Here is a 15,771-nt window from a genome sequence, read left to right as displayed (position 1 = left end):
CTTCATCCCAGAGAAATGGGATGACAAGACTGCACTGTGGTCCAGTTGTAGAGCAGGTAAAAGAGGCCCTGAATGCAAGGGACAAAAAGGGCAGATACCAAGTCTATGCTTCTGCGGTGGTTCTCCATACAACATCCCACATGCATAGAGTAGGAGATCCTCATGGCTGTAGCCTCATTGGCCTTGCTCTCAACAGCAGAAGAATGCAGGGAGAGGTTGACAGGAGGTGATGTAACATTTTACATAGCTTGCTTGCATGTTCACAAGAAGCCTACAGGGCAGGTAAATAGGTGAATTGCTTGTGAGTTGGACAATGACCCAAAAAGGGTCAGCCCCATTGCCATAGTGTGCACTAACTCATATGAAGTACAGATTAAAACTTTTGCCTCAAGGTGTCCTAATTTGAATACTAAGAACGTCATTTAGCTCATGTGCACTCCTTCCTGAGAATGAATAACCAACAATCAGTCTAACTTCAGTATCTTGTATGGGATTTTCTACACTATAGAATCTACTCCATATTATGTGGTGGTAGATCAACCCCCAGAAATAGAAAACCGTAATATAGTGTCTGAGGTGTTATTCCAACAATTTTAGTTCAAGTTAGCAGCAGTGGGCAGAAGTCGAAACTTTTCAACACAAAAAGAGAGTCTGATTATATAAATAAGTTGTATGGACACATGAACTAAATAGAGACTGAAATTCTAATTCTTTATATATTGCATCCAGTGATTGGAGTTTTACACCATTTCTATCAAAAAGAGGTTTTCTATTTTACAGTTTCATTGTAAAATAAAATTTCACATTCTCAGGCTTCAGATCCTTTTATAAAAGAGTAAAAGTATACCTAATGAAATCTCCATACACATTACAATCTATCCATAAAAACTCCATATGACAAAACCAATAAATATACAGAAAGAACTCTGCACCATCCCTTTTTCCTGTGAGTTCCCTGAGAGGTGCTGTTGAGTAGCACTTTTGAATATCAGAACAATTACTGAGATACCTGTACTAGGGTTTTTGAAGTCAGTTTTTTTTTTTTTAAGATATTTGAAATGTGAAAAAAATAAGGTTTTTCATATTTAGTCATAAAATATTCTTCCAAAAATCAGGAAGAAAAAGACTTTTGGTGAGAAAGAGTAGTTTAAAAGCCATTGCATGGGTGGAAGAATACAAATTAAAAGGCATCAGTCTAAATTACAGCTGCATGCAGGATAGTCTTAGTTGAAACCATGAAGTTCAGAGTGCTTTAAATAATTTAAAAATATTGAACTGAGTTTTCACATTTCATGGATAAGTGGTATTCTGAAATTAAGTTGTAATTTCATGAATGCATTGATCAAGCTTAGTTGATGTTGCCTCCAAAATCCCATATTCCTCCTCACATCATCTCTTCACTCTTACCCTGATGTTGAGTAGAAGACTAGCCTAATGTAAACAAATCATTATTTCTCAACCACTGATCTGTCTCACTACTAAGCAAGAAAGAGATGAGCAGCCAAGAAAGGAGAGTGTTTTTGACTACTTGCTAACTTGCATTATTTTTTCAAACTATGGCCTTAGCAAATTTGGGGATAGTTGCAGCTTTCTCTGAACTGATTCAGAACTAAAGTACTTCAATAGGTATTTTGTCTGCTTCTTCTCCACTCCACTGAAGGAACTCTGAACCCAAACACTCATCTACTTCTCTCAGTGATATCAACTCATCTCATGTCAGATGTTTTGCAATTATATATATATAACAAGAGAAAGTAGTATTTAAAGCTCTAGGCAAACATCAGATTTCAAACTTCAGACATCAGACCTGTGCATTTTTGCTCTGTATTAAAAAAGAGATTATTTAAGTTTTTTAATGAGAATGTGAATTTTTATTTTTCAACCATGTTGAACAAAAATATAGCTGGAGGGGGCTTTAAGAAATACTTACTTATGGGCAGAGATAAAAACTATGAAAAATTGCAGGCCTCAAAATTGAATTTTCCAGGGAGTCATGAATATGCAAAGACTAGTAAATATAATAAAAACTGTTTGCAATATTAACTGTAGCCCAGTGTTACCCAAAAGCTTTCTGTAATATAAAAACACTAGTACATGAAGAAGAGAATATCACGCTTTTTTCTTTAGACAATCAATGACAATAATATTTGTGAAGAAAATGTCTATATTTCTCAGGTTTGTAGTGCTCTTGAATGCTCATTCAAGACAATTTCATGGAGGGTTTATTTCTACTGTCCTCGTGCCCCAGACAGCTTTCTGTTTCTTCTTTTGCATGTGGTGATATTTAAGCTTCTCTTTTTTTTTTTTTCGTTACTTTGCAAAATAGTATGGTGTTGTTTTTCTTTCATTTATTTGTTTGTTTTCTGTCTAATTTTCTGTCTAAGCGATGGCAGAAAGTATAAAGTAGCTTTTTCTACTAAGCTATCTCTACATGATCATTTCTGCTGAACTAGTTGATCTCATCGTGGGGAAGAATCAGTTTAGGAGAATTCCCGCCCCTCTAAAGAAAGAAGCTGAGGACTGTTGCCGAGTGTGACAGAGATCATCTCAGTGGACCAAGTAGCCTACTTCCTTCTCTGTGCTTTTCCCCTAAATGTAGGATGGTCAGAAGACTTTTGTAGAGAGGCTGCTGTGCTTAAATGGTCACGGCAGTTCTAGATGCTTCCTTTAAAACGGATCTGTGCAATGGTTTTTTTTCATAGCAAAGCAAAATTCAATCACTCAGTCCCTTAATATTTGCCATTCAAATTTTCCTCTGGCCTAGTGCAAGCTGAAATCTTTTCTGGTTTCACAACTTCTGTACTGTTGGATCTGTTCCTGGAGCTACTTCCATGAATGGATTTGTTGTAGTGCAGGACTATACAAGGCCTGAATTGGGTGTTTGTGCATGGTGAAGGGAAAGAGCTGCTATTTTCTTAAAGTACTTTAAATCAATGTGGCACTTTCATTTCATGACATTAAATGAGATCTGTGTATTAAGAAAATGTACAATGTATTTGAGAAACCAAGTTTGTGTGATTACTATGTATAAGTACAATGGCTTTAAATAGGTGTATCAAGTAAATGAATCAGTGCTTTGTTTAAAAAATATTTAAAGAGACAAATCTAGATGATAAAAATAATCATCTTCTTTATTTTGAATGTGCTATATTGGATCCCTTTCACTGTAAAGAAAGCAAGGATGATGAGTTGTTGTGCTTCCCCATCTAGTTCACTTCCTGCGGTCGAGTGTAGGTGGCTATAACTGCACTCACGTGAGCTTCTCCATGCTGATTTAGATGACCCAATCTGAGCTTCTCCTCTCTGAGTGCTGATGGTAGCTCAAGCCTGACCTTGAACAAGATCTAGTGGATAATGGTGAAAGAGTAATTATTGGCCTTGTCACAGTGCATGCTCAGCTATTGTGCTCTAAGCATGAATCCCACTTTGGGAATACCTTAAAACAACAGCAAGGTTAATATGGAGATTTGCACTGTGCTGATCTTTTCCTTCCTTGTCTGCTGGACCACGTTTTCAAGTGGAGGTATTTCCTTACAATAAGAACTCTGAACATATGGAGCATATGGTAAGTCTACAGGCTACTATATAAGAATGTATTGCTAGTTAAAATTTAGGGGTGCTTGAGCCTAAAACTCATTATTAATTAGCAGGAGGTACCAGCTAAACGCCTTGGAAATATGTCTTCCATTTTAGAAATATAGTCTTTGTACATTGTTGATTTCTTTCGGGGGCTTGAATTTTTTTTTAGGGGGTGGAGCTAACCAACCATATTTTTAGCAGTATTGTAAATTCATGCATTGAACTTATTCAATTAATAGTTGTTTTAATGGATTGGACAATTCTATCCTAACTGGAATTTTTATTCATTTTTTCCACATTAAACAATCTCTTAAGAGGATTTCACTTGAGTTAGAATATTTAAATTACTGTGCAATAAATCTATTCTTTAAATGAGTTTATTCATTTTTTTAAGGTATTAATTAGAACACGTTGTGGAAGTGATAGATACAGCAAATGGATAAAGTAGTGTCCAGGCAAAAGGTTAAGGATTTTCTGTCATTATATGAAATGAAGCTCTTTCTAGAGATACCTCATTAATGGAAAAACCTTCCTCTTTTACATGCACCAACAAGAAGTTCATTACTCAGTGAACCTCTGCTTATCAGGGATTATTAGTTCTATTTTCTTTTAAGAGAGAATTTATCCTCTAGTAACTAACATGTCCATGCCTATGGTATGATCTTGCTTAGTGATGTGAAATAGTCATGAATTCACATTGTTTAGCCAACAGGTTTCCTCACTGGACAGAATGGGAGGGTGGAAAAGTAAAGGACAACATCAGCAGAGAGACAGATGAACTTTCGAAGTGAAAAAAAAATCTTGCAAATTTAATTCGCAGACTGGGAATGGAAATGTCATTGCCTCACTCAGAGGGTTAATCACTTTCTAATTTAAACTGGCAAATTTTATAATGACACTGTGAAATTAGCAGCATTTTATTGTGTTAATTATCTGCAGGACACTACATCATTTCTTCCAATAAATGTAAATGAGATTGCCTCTCCTAGGACAATATAGAGGCAAGGTGAATTTTTATTGGCTATTTACTGGATTTGAGACAAGTTGATACTCCCCACCCCCCACCCCTCCCTTAAGTAAAGCATATTCAATATGGTTTACTGTGCTGCCTGTTTTTCTGTGCATTTTTAGTCAATAAACTATACAGTGGGATTTTAAAGGTCATTATAGTTCCTTGCTATTTGAGCTAATTTTCACTTAAGGCAAAGCTGAAGGTAAAAATCACAACAGCTGTATTAGAACTAAGATGTGGGATTGTAGAGTTTAAGTATATCAATAATTGAACTATTAATTTTTTTTTTGACAGACTCAGGATGTTTACTAGCATGTGGCTTTGTCAAAACAGACAAGAGAGTGCCTTTCCAGCAGGCCTGTCACTCAGCATGCTCGATGCTGCAATGTTAGGCAACGCAAAGAATGACATAAGAGGAATTTAAAAAACTACACTAAGAGGCAAATATGTGGAGAGTTCTGCTTTTACTTAGACATTTTTAGATTGTGAGACAACAGAAAACATGGGTTTTGCACTAACAAATGTGAAACTAGAGTAACATTCCCTTTCTGAATATACAGTTTTCTTCACCCAAAATATATAAAGATTAATTATGGTTGTTAGGTGATCTGGTTGGCATGCTTTCATATATATATACATGTATTTTCACCATTAAATCGAGATCGACACTCATAAAGTCTGTATGAACAAGTCAATGGAGATACTAAAATTTTCCATGATGGGACTCATGAAGTTTCTGAACCTTTGACTGTTTATCTGATCCTTCTGGCTACCATTATTTTCAATTCATGTTAAGAATAGCTGAAAAAAAATCAGAAACAAAAAATCTACCAATCAAAGAATGAGAGAGTACATTGATAGCACAGTCCCTAAAAGAGTTTGGTGCATTTCTAAAGCACAATCACTTCCCTCCAAATCGCTGTCTTTATGCGATGCTACGGAAATATGACTCCATAAGTTTGCCTGATTACTTAGTAATGCTGCCTTGACACTCACTGCACTCTGAGCAAAGACACCTCTAAACATAGATGCTAAGCAGCCTAAGATTTGAATGTGCTGTCTGCTAATAATACTCGTGATTGCTTTATTGATTGCTTACGATAATAATGGCCGGTCATGAGTCTTTTGTGATCTCTTTCAGGTGTCACTACACAGGGAAGCATTTCCCAAATTGCTGTGGTGTTTAGGACGGCTGCACTACACTCATCTAGGTGGGTCATGGCTCACTGTGCCTGGTTCCTTGGGAATAACCTCCTTAAGCCTTTTCCCCTTGAAAGCATCTGTAAGCAGCTGAAGGTCATGATTGTTCACTCGGAAGATCAATATACCATTAAATTGTGACAAAAAGCACTACCAGACTATTAAGTCCTGAGTCATAACCTCGATAATCTTGATAAAATGATGAACTATTTTAACCTCACAGTGACTGTTACACTCTTTGCTGGGTTGAAAACTGGCTGGACGGCAGGGCTCAGAAAGTAGCAGTGAAACAAGTGAAATCCAGCTAGTGAATGGTCACAAGTGGTGTTCCCCAGGGGTCAGTGCTGGGGCCCATCCTCTTTAATATCTTTATTGATGATTTGTATGAGGGAATTGAGTGCACCCTCAGTAGGTTTGCAGATGACACCAAGTTGTGGAGGAAGTATCAATCTGCCGGAGGGTATGAAGGCCCTGCAGAGGGACCTGGACAGGTTGGATGGGCAGGCAGAGGCCAGTGGGATGAGGTTTAACATGGCTAAGTGCTGGGTCCTGCACTTTGGCCAAAACAAGCCCATGCAATGCTACAGGCTTGGGGCAGAGTGGCTTGAAAGCTGTGCAGAGGAAAAATATCTGGAAGTGCTGGGTGATGCTTCCCTGAACATGAGCTGGCAGTGTGTCCAGGTGGCCAACAAGGCCAACGGCATCCTGGCTTGTATCAGGAATAGTGTAGCCAGCAGGACCAGGGAGGTGATTTTCCCCTGCACTCAGCTCTGATGAGGCCACACCTCGAGTACTGTGTTCAGTTTTGGGCCCCTCAGTACAATAAAGACATCAAGGCCCTGGAACATGTCCAGAGAAGGGCTACGAAGCTGGTGAAGGGCCTGGAACACAAGTCCTGTGAGGAGCAGCTGAGGGAACTGGGGTTGTTTAGTCTGGGGAAGACGAGGCTCAGTGGAGACCTTATTGCTCTCTACAACTACCTGAAAGGAAGTTGTGGGGAGCTGGGGGGTCAGCCTCCTCTCACAGATAACTAGTGATAGGACTAGAGGGAATGGTCTCAAGTTGTGCCTGGGGAGGTTTAGGTTGGAGATGAAGAGACATTTCTTCTCAGAAAGAGTAGTCAGGCATTGGAATGGGTTGTCCAGGGAAGTGGTCTTACTGTGGTCTACCTTGACTTCAGTAAGGCTTTTGACACCCTTTCCCACAACATTCTCCTCATGAAACTGGCTGCTCGTGGCTTGGACTGGCGTACGCTTTGTTGGGTTAAAAACTGGCTGGATGGCCGGGCCCAAAGAGTTGTGGTGAATGGAGTTAAATCTGGTTGGAGGCCGGTCACTAGTGGGGTCCCCCAGGGCTCAGTGCTGGAGCCAGTCCTCTTCAATATCTTTATCGATGACCTGGATGAGGGGATCGAGTGCACCCTGAGTAAGTTTGCAGATGACACCAAATTAGGTGCGTGTGTTGATCTGCTCAAGGGAAGGAAGGCTCTGCAGGAGGATCTGGATAGGCTGGACCGATGGGCTGAGGCCAACTGTATGAAGTACAACAAGGCCAAGTGCTGGGTCCTGCATCTGGGGCTTAACAACCCCAAGCAGAGCTACAGGCTGGGAGAAGAGTGGTTGGAAAGCTGCCTGGCAGAGAAGGACCTGGGAGTACTGGTTGATAGTCGGCTGAATATGAGCCAGCAGTGTGCTCAGGTGGCCAAGAAGGCCAACAGCATCCTGGCTTGCATAAGAAGCAGTGTGGCCAGCAGGTCTAAGGAGGTGATTGTCCCCCTGTACTCGGCTCTGGTGAGGCCGCACCTCGAGTACTGTGTTCAGTTTTGGGCCCCTCGCTACAAGAAGGACATGGAGGTGCTCGAGAGAGTCCAGAGAAGGGCAACGAAGCTGGTGAGGGGTCTGGAGAACAAGTCTTATGAGGAGCGGCTGAGGGAGCTGGGGTTGTTTAGCCTGGAGAAGAGGAGGCTCAGGGGAGACCTCTTCGCTCTCTATAGGTACCTTAAAGGAGGCTGTAGAGAGGTGGGGGTTGGTCTATTCTCCCACGTGCCCGGTGACAGGACGAGGGGGAATGGGCTAAAGTTGCGCCAGGGGAGGTTTAGGTTGGATGTTAGGAAGAACTTCTTTACTGAAAGGGTTGTTAGGCATTGGAATAGTCTGCCCAGGGAAGTGGTTGAGTCACCATCCCTGGAGGTCTTTAAAAGACGTTTAGATGTAGCCCTTAGTGATATGGTTTAGTGTAGGACTTGTTAGTGTTAGGGCTGAGGTTGGACTAGATGATCTTGGAGGTCTCTTCCAACCTAGACGATTCTGTGATTCTGTGATTCTGTGATGGAGTCAGTGTCCGTGGGGGTGTTTAAGGAAAGACTGGAGGTGGTGCTTAGGGACATTGCTTAGTGGGTGGCATTGGTAGTAGAGTGATGGTTGGACCAGGTGATCTTGGAGGTCTTTTCCAACCTTAATGATTCTATGATTTGCTTGAAAACCCAGCCCATTAAGAGAACATTGAGAAAAACTATGGGAATGCTGCCTTTCAGACATTTTTGCCCTAAAAAATACACCTTATTTGCTTTCCACCCTTACCTATAAGAGTTAGAGTCGTATGATTTGGCTAATCCTTGGTACAAAAAAGACAGGGATCTCCTGGAAAGAGTCCAGCGGAGGGCGGGCCACAAAGATGATAGGGGGCCTGGAGCATCTTCCCTATGAGGAAAGGCTGAGACCTGGGTCTGTTCAGCCTTGAGAAAAGAAAACTGAGAGGGGATCTTCTTAGCATTTACATATGCCTTAAGCATGGGAGACAGATGGATTTGGCCAACCTCTTTTCAGTGGTTTGTGGGGACAGGACAAGGGGCAATGGACAAAAAAATGGATCACAGGAAGTTCCGCACCAATATGCCAAAGAAGTTCTTCACAGTAAGGGTGATGGAGCACTGGAACAGGCTGCCCAGGGAGGTTGTGGAGTCTCCTTCTCTGGAGATATTCAAGGCCTGTCTGGACGCCTAATTGGGCAACCTGCTCTAAGGAACCTACTTTGGCAGGAAGGTTGGACCCAATGATCTCTTAGGGTCCCTTCCAACCCCTACAATTCTGTGATTCTGTGATAATGCCACTCAAAACAGTGGTTGGGCATGAAGTTCAACAGGAGCCTTTTTTATACATCTCCTAGTTCTGGGCTAATTTCCCATTTTTTTGAGGTCTGCTGTTAATAAAGTAACATGTTTTTACAAAAGAAGTAGAAAAGTGTGCCGTCAACACCTGAAGATGTGTTGCGATAAAGATTTTTCTGGGTGAAGAAGCAGCCGCTATAGGGGAAAAATGCCACAGCTTTACCTACTTGCAAAATCCAACTGTGGCTGATGCAAAAAGAAATGCAAATAAGATCTATCCATTATTTCTGTCTATGATGGTATACCAAAACATAGCTTATTAGACAAGATACTAGGCAGCCCACTCTCAATACAGTTGTATCAAATAAGCCTCCAAATGAGAAAACAAACATCTGAAAACTACCAGATGTTCTGGCAGCCAAGGAAAAGCCCACTCAGTATGAACTTTAGCCACTAGACCTCCCTACTCAGTTCTCCCTTGATATGTTAATAGCCTAAATGTAGGAAAGGATAGGAAACAACAAAGCTTCAGGTCAATTATGTTTCCACTGGTCTAATGGTGTATCATATGTAAAGAAACTGCCTAAAATCTCCTGGCTGTATCCTAGATACTTTCTTAGATACTTTAATTAGGAAAAGAGACCCTGTTTTAACAGTCTTAACAACCTCATCTAATTTATCTTCAGTTTTGTTAAAGGATAGAAAGAAGCAGATTTTAATTTCATTTGCACTTCCCTGACTTTTCTAGTATTTCAGGTCATCCATCCTTTTATCCCACTACAATGCTAAGGTTTCCTAGGGCACATAAGCCTTCCCATTAGTAAGGTGCAGTTCTTGAAGAAGAGGGAAGAAGGGAGTCTAAAATGGCCTTTTGCAATTCATTAAGCAGCAACATGACAACGAATTAAGAGACAGAATATATACACTTTCTGCTAATATGGAAGACAGTGTCACAGAAAGTCCAGGATCTGCCATAAGCAGAGGGTCTGCACCATATGGTCTGCACCGGCCTGGCTCAACAGAGAGTTGCGGCTTGTGCTTACCAGAAAAAAGAGGGTTTATAATCTTTGGAAAAAAGGGCGGGCCACTGAGGAGGACTACAAGGATGTAGCGAGGCTGTGCAGGGAGAAAATTAGAAAGGCCAAAGCTCATCTGGAGCTCAACCTGGCTACTGCCGTTAAAGACAACAAAAAATCCTTTTACAAATATATCAATGCGAAACGGAGGACTAAGGAGAATCTCCATCCTTTACTGGATGCAAGGGGAAACCTAGTTACTAAGGATGAGGAAAAGGCTGAGGTGCTTAATGCCGCCTTTGCCTCAGTCTTTAGCGGCAATACCGGTTGTTCTCTGGATACCCAGTGCCTTGAGCTGGTGGAAGGGGATGGGGAGCAGGATGTGGCCTTCGCTATCCGTGAGGAAATGGTTGGCGACCTGCTACGGAACTTGGATGTGCGCAAGTCGATGGGGCCGGATGGGATGCACCCGAGGGTACTGAAAGAACTGGCGGAGGAGCTGGCCGAGCCGCTTTCCATCATTTATCGGCAGTCCTGGCTATCGGGGGAGGTCCCAGTTGACTGGCGGCTAGCCAATGTGACGCCCATCTATAAGAAGAGCTGCAGGGCAGACCCGGGGAACTATAGGCCTGTCAGTTTGACCTCAGTGCCAGGAAAGCTCATGGAGCAGATTATCTTGAGGGTCATCACGCGGCACTTGCAGGGCAAGCAGGCAATCAGGCCCAGTCAGCATGGGTTTATGAAAGGCAGGTCCTGCTTGACGAACCTGATCTCCTTCTATGACCAAGTGACGTGCTTGGTGGATGAGGGAAAGGCTGTGGATGTGGTTTACCTTGACCTCAGTAAGGCTTTTGACACAGTTCCCCACAACATTCTCCTCAAGAAACTGGCTGCTCGGGGCTTGGACTGGCGTACGCTTCACTGGGTTAGAAACTGGCTGGATAGCCGGGCCCAGAGAGTTGTGGTGAATGGAGTCAAATCTGGTTGGAGGCCGGTCACTAGTGGTGTCCCCCAGGGCTCGGTACTGGGGCCGGCCCTCTTTAATATCTTTATCGATGATCTGGATGAGGGCGTCCAGTGCACCCTCAGTAAGTTTGCAGATGACACCAAGCTAAGTGCGTGTGTCGATCTGTTCGAGGGCAGGAAGGCTCTGCAGGAGGATCTGGATAGGCTGGAGCGATGGGCTGAGGTCAACTGTATGAAGTTCAACAAGGCCAAGTACCGGGTCCTGCACCTGGGGCGCAACAACCCCAAGCAGAGCTACAGGCTGGGAGATGAGTGGCTGGAAAGCTGCCTGGCCGAGAAGGACCTGGGAGTATTGGTTGATAGTCGGCTGAATATGAGCCAGCAGTGTGCCCAGGTGGCCAAGAAGGCCAACAGCATCCTGGCCTGTATAAAAAGCAGTGTGGCCAGCAGGTCTAGGGAAGTGATTGTGCCCCTGTACTCGGCTCTGGTGAGGCCGCACCTCGAGTACTGTGTTCAGTTTTGGGCCCCTCGCTACAGGAAGGACATGGACGTGCTCGAGCGAGTCCAGAGAAGGGCGACCAAGCTGGTGAGGGGTCTGGAGAACAAGTCTTACGAGGAGCGGCTGAGGGAGCTGGGCTTGTTCAGCCTGGAGCAGAGGAGGCTCAGGGGCGACCTTATCGCTCTCTACAGTTACCTTAAAGGAGGCTGTAGAGAGGTGGGGGTTGGTCTGTTCTCCTACGTGCCTGGTGACAGGACGAGGGGGAATGGGCGAAAGTTGCGCCAGGGGAGGTTTAGGTTGGATGTTAGGAAGTACTTCTTTACCGAAAGGGTTATTAAGCATTGGAACAGGCTGCCCAGGGAGGTGGTGGAGTCACCATCCCTGGAGGTCTTTAAAAGACGTTTAGATGTAGAGCTTAGCGATATGGTTTAGTGGAGTACTTAGTGTTAGGTCGAAGGTTGGACTAGATGATCTTGAGGTCTCTTCCAACCCAGAAATCTGTGATACTGTGATACTGTGATATGCAGTGGTACCCTGTGGAAGAGATGACTAGAATTTAGTGGTCTGAACTCTAACCAACATTGCATCTCTCTCTCTTTTTTTTTCTTTTTTTTTTTCTTTTTTTTCTTTTTTCTTATTTGAATACACAATGGCTTATCTAGTTCTCAAACTGACAAATTAAACCAGAAAGTAACAACACACTTGCAAAAAAAAAAAAAAATTTTGTGATAATTATTATGTACTACCATTACAGTTGGTATGCCTAATGTAACTGCTAGACTCTGAATTAACTATACGAATCTTGTATTTAAGTTATTTAAATGTCTAAAAGAACTAATCACAAGGATGTTTTATTTCTGCCTCTATGGTAGCCTCATAATCATATTTTAAATTATGTTGTTATTTTGCAAAGTCCTCTTGAAATCTCTCAACAGCATGTCAAGTCAAGTATCTGGCATTGGATTGTTTCTACAGAGAACGCTTTTGTCTACAAATGTTAGCAACCAAATCACATAACAGTGTGCAGCATTGGTCTCTACTGCTTCAATGCATACATGAAGCAGTTTTAAAAGACTTATTACTTGTTTACTTGTCCTTTCTTTCAATCAGTGCAAGCAGGCAATTGTGAATGAGCACTTAAAAGTGTAAATTTATGCCATTCTGTATTTTCATGAACCAGACTATATTAAAACTTGCCTAAAAAGAGAAAAATATTTATGTTTGTATTTGGAGAGCTGACATGCCAATTTAACTAAACAAATTTTTTCATAAAGAAAACAAATAAGCCCCAAACTCTGTCCTTAGAGAATATTTCTGTAGGTCACAAGTAATGGAAAATGCAGTTTAAAATACTCCATATAATCTTAAAATAACTGGTGTTGTTGGCTAATATAGGAAAAAATTACTGCCTTGCATGACTCAAAACTTATGGCTTATTTTACAGAAAGTCTTATTGCACTAATACTTCCTAGTCAGGAAACAAAAAATGTCCTGCTGTATCAGTGCTGAGGGAATGCAGACAATGACACTACCTTGTATCATAACACTCAAAACTTAACACAATGAAGTCAGTGCATTTAGGGCTATATTGTCAACATTTTATCCTACTGTAATTTTTGGACCTTCCTCTATTTGTCCCACGTCTTCCTGTAGAATTCTACATTTGAGTCTTGGTCTCAAAAAGATGATATTTTCAGTTAGCCACTACAGTAAAAAATAGCATGAAATGGAAAATGGTTATGTACTGATAAACAGATCCCTCTTTTGTTCGTAACACATTTCTATCGCTGTGAGTTCAAACAATAGTATTATTATAAAAAATGTACAAGAATACACTTTTACAACTTGTTAAAGCAGAATCAAATGATACTTTGAACACATATTTTGTTGACTCCATTATATCAATGAGCTCTGTGTATAGCCACGCAAACTAACATTCATTTCCTTAAATAAGACGTTTGCATTGTTTTTACTGCTTAGACTAAGAATGTCATTCTAACTCTCACATAACAAGGCTGCTTGTGCCAAGTTATTTGCTTATTGTCTCTGAACTGTTGGCCATCATGCAAAACAAAGCTGTCCTGTCCAACTGTAACTTCTTCACTGAAAGTACACCATCACCTTAAATTTCTCTTAAATTTCTCTTCCCCCCAGCCGCCCCCATTTTTCTGAAATTTGATGAGGTCATAGGTAGAGAGGAAGAACATTCGCTGCTGGTTCCCTGTTCTTGATGGAAGATCACAGGACCTTTGATCCTGCTGTTCTGCAATGGACAGATGAGGGTCAGGCCAGTATGCTTAACATGCGCTGGTTCCCTTCTGTGTCCTCTACTTCCCTAATGCATAATAGGAGGAAACATAACCAGGGCATTTTTGTCCCAGAAGGAAAAGGAGGCAGTGGCAAGAGAATAAAGTAAAGGAGTGTGAATTGCATAACAGAGCTGTCTTTTTTTTTTTGGGGGGGGAACTTCTCACCTAGACAAATAGCCAGCTAGGAAGATAGTATGACACCACTGATGAATAACTGAATGGAAATAGATAGAATGATCTTTAGGACTATGTCTGTTATATGTGATTTATTTCAATGCTGTTGATTTTTGGCTGAACAAATTCTTGTTGACCATCTTTTTAGCAGTAAGCAAATCTCAGGGTGTTCACAATTCTGCAATTCCTATGAAAACCTCTGTGGTGTGAGTGTCAAGCAGAAAGTTAGACAAAACAGTATAATTTGTTGTTGTTTTCTACTTTGCTTCAAAAATAAAAGGCAGGTTGTTTCTACATGGAAGCTTCTGAGTGCTCTCATTCCAAAACTCAGAGCTTTATTGGTATCTGGTTTAGGTATAAAAAGCATGTGTGTGCATGGAATAAAAATTGAAGAAATTAAAGAAGATACTAATTTATTTTTTATCTAAACTTTCCCAAGTTTTTACATTAATTCTTTCTTTATTTTTGATATCACTTTGTAATATAAGAAATTGTGCACTGGAGAAAAAAGAATTATTTAATTACTCTTTTTTCTTTCATTGAAGACATTCAATTAAAATTCAATTTCATTCTTTTTTTTTTACCTGTTCTTTTTAAGATAAATTGAATTAAAAGTTTATCTATTTCACTATATTCGTAACTACAGTTTACTAAAGATGTATTTCATAACCTTGTCTACATTGCTAAACAAGATTTGAAACAGAAAATAGTTCCCTTAATACAACATAACATTACCACACCCCTCCCCCCAAAAAAACTGTGTGCAGCTTCTTGTTTTTGAGACATTAAAATAATTATTATAGTAACTAAAAAAACTGCTGACTAAGTACAGAATTTGAATTCTTACAAATGCTGATTGGATCTCTAATGAGCTAAAAGTGCATGTTTGAAAATTGGCTATTTCTGAGAAAAGTAATTAGCAAAAAATATGTAGCTGTATGTATGTTAGCCAAGTGTAGAACAACACTAAGAGGATCAATGCTGCAACTGGGGATATATGCTGTGTGATATTATCACTATGTTGCTCTTTGTTTACTTAGAAGTGCAGGGTCTGACTGGTAAAGCAGGTGGATTTCATTGACAAGCGGCTGTTATCTAGCTCCTAGTGGGCTTGTTCCCAGCCCATTGGAAAACCATTGAGCCATGTGGGAAAAATATGCATGATTAGAGCTCTACTCAGCAGAGCACCAGGTTGGAATAACAGTAATAGAGGTCAGGTCCAGGATTCATTTACTGAACTGTGAAGGAAAGCTCGTCTGATTTCTGCTCTAACCTGTATTATATATGGGCGAGTTGCTTCAGCTAAATTAAGAAATGATTCAAATAATCACCACTTCCTTCTAACCAAACAAATAATATTTGAAGAAATATCCTTATCACAAAAGAATAATTGGTTCCTGCCTTGATGCCTCTGGAAAAACTGTGGAGCGACTAAGTATAGGAATATAATATTTTATAAATAACATGCACAGGAACCTACATTTGGCCTATATCTAACCTAGATCTAGTCTACTGCTAGCCTACAACAGAATGGAATTGAATAGAATAACATCTTGAGTTGGAAGGAAACCACTAGGATCATCCAATCCAACTCCTATTATAATCTTCCAGTTTACACACTTTACGCAGGAACCATGTCACTTTTCTAAAATGCAGATATTTTGGGGCTTGAATGTAGTCCTGATGCTACTGTCCATTAGGCTAACTATTAAATGTCTCATTTTCGCTCTAGTCATTCTTGCTGCAATTCTCTGCATCTTTTCTATTTCTGCTACTTCCTGTTGGAGGCAACCAGATGTAACAGTTTTAAGAGTGAGTGCATATTGCCACTTTATATAATAGCATCATAATATTTACCCATTTCTTAGTGCAACCTAAAATTCCATTGGCTTTTTTTTTTTTTTTTAAAC

The 15,771-nt window shown here is 40.8% G+C and overlaps 1 long non-coding RNA gene across 1 annotated transcript in view; it reads left to right on the top strand.

Annotated features, from left to right (window-relative positions):
• The first annotated feature begins 3,437 nt into the window (after positions 1-3,437).
• The window catches only part of LOC310889449, a 34,023-nt gene continuing 21,689 nt past the window's right edge, over positions 3,438-15,771 (top strand). The window contains exons 1-2 of the long non-coding RNA XR_014576570.1: positions 3,438-3,565; positions 5,733-5,802. This is a non-coding gene — a long non-coding RNA (uncharacterized lncRNA). The remainder of the gene's footprint in view (positions 3,566-5,732; positions 5,803-15,771) is intronic.

The sequence above is a fragment of the Anser anser genome (genome assembly GCF_964211835.1).
Source record: "Anser anser genome assembly, chromosome: Z".
NCBI lineage: Eukaryota > Metazoa > Chordata > Aves > Anseriformes > Anatidae > Anser > Anser anser.
This window is presented reverse-complemented; position numbering and strand designations above follow the sequence as displayed.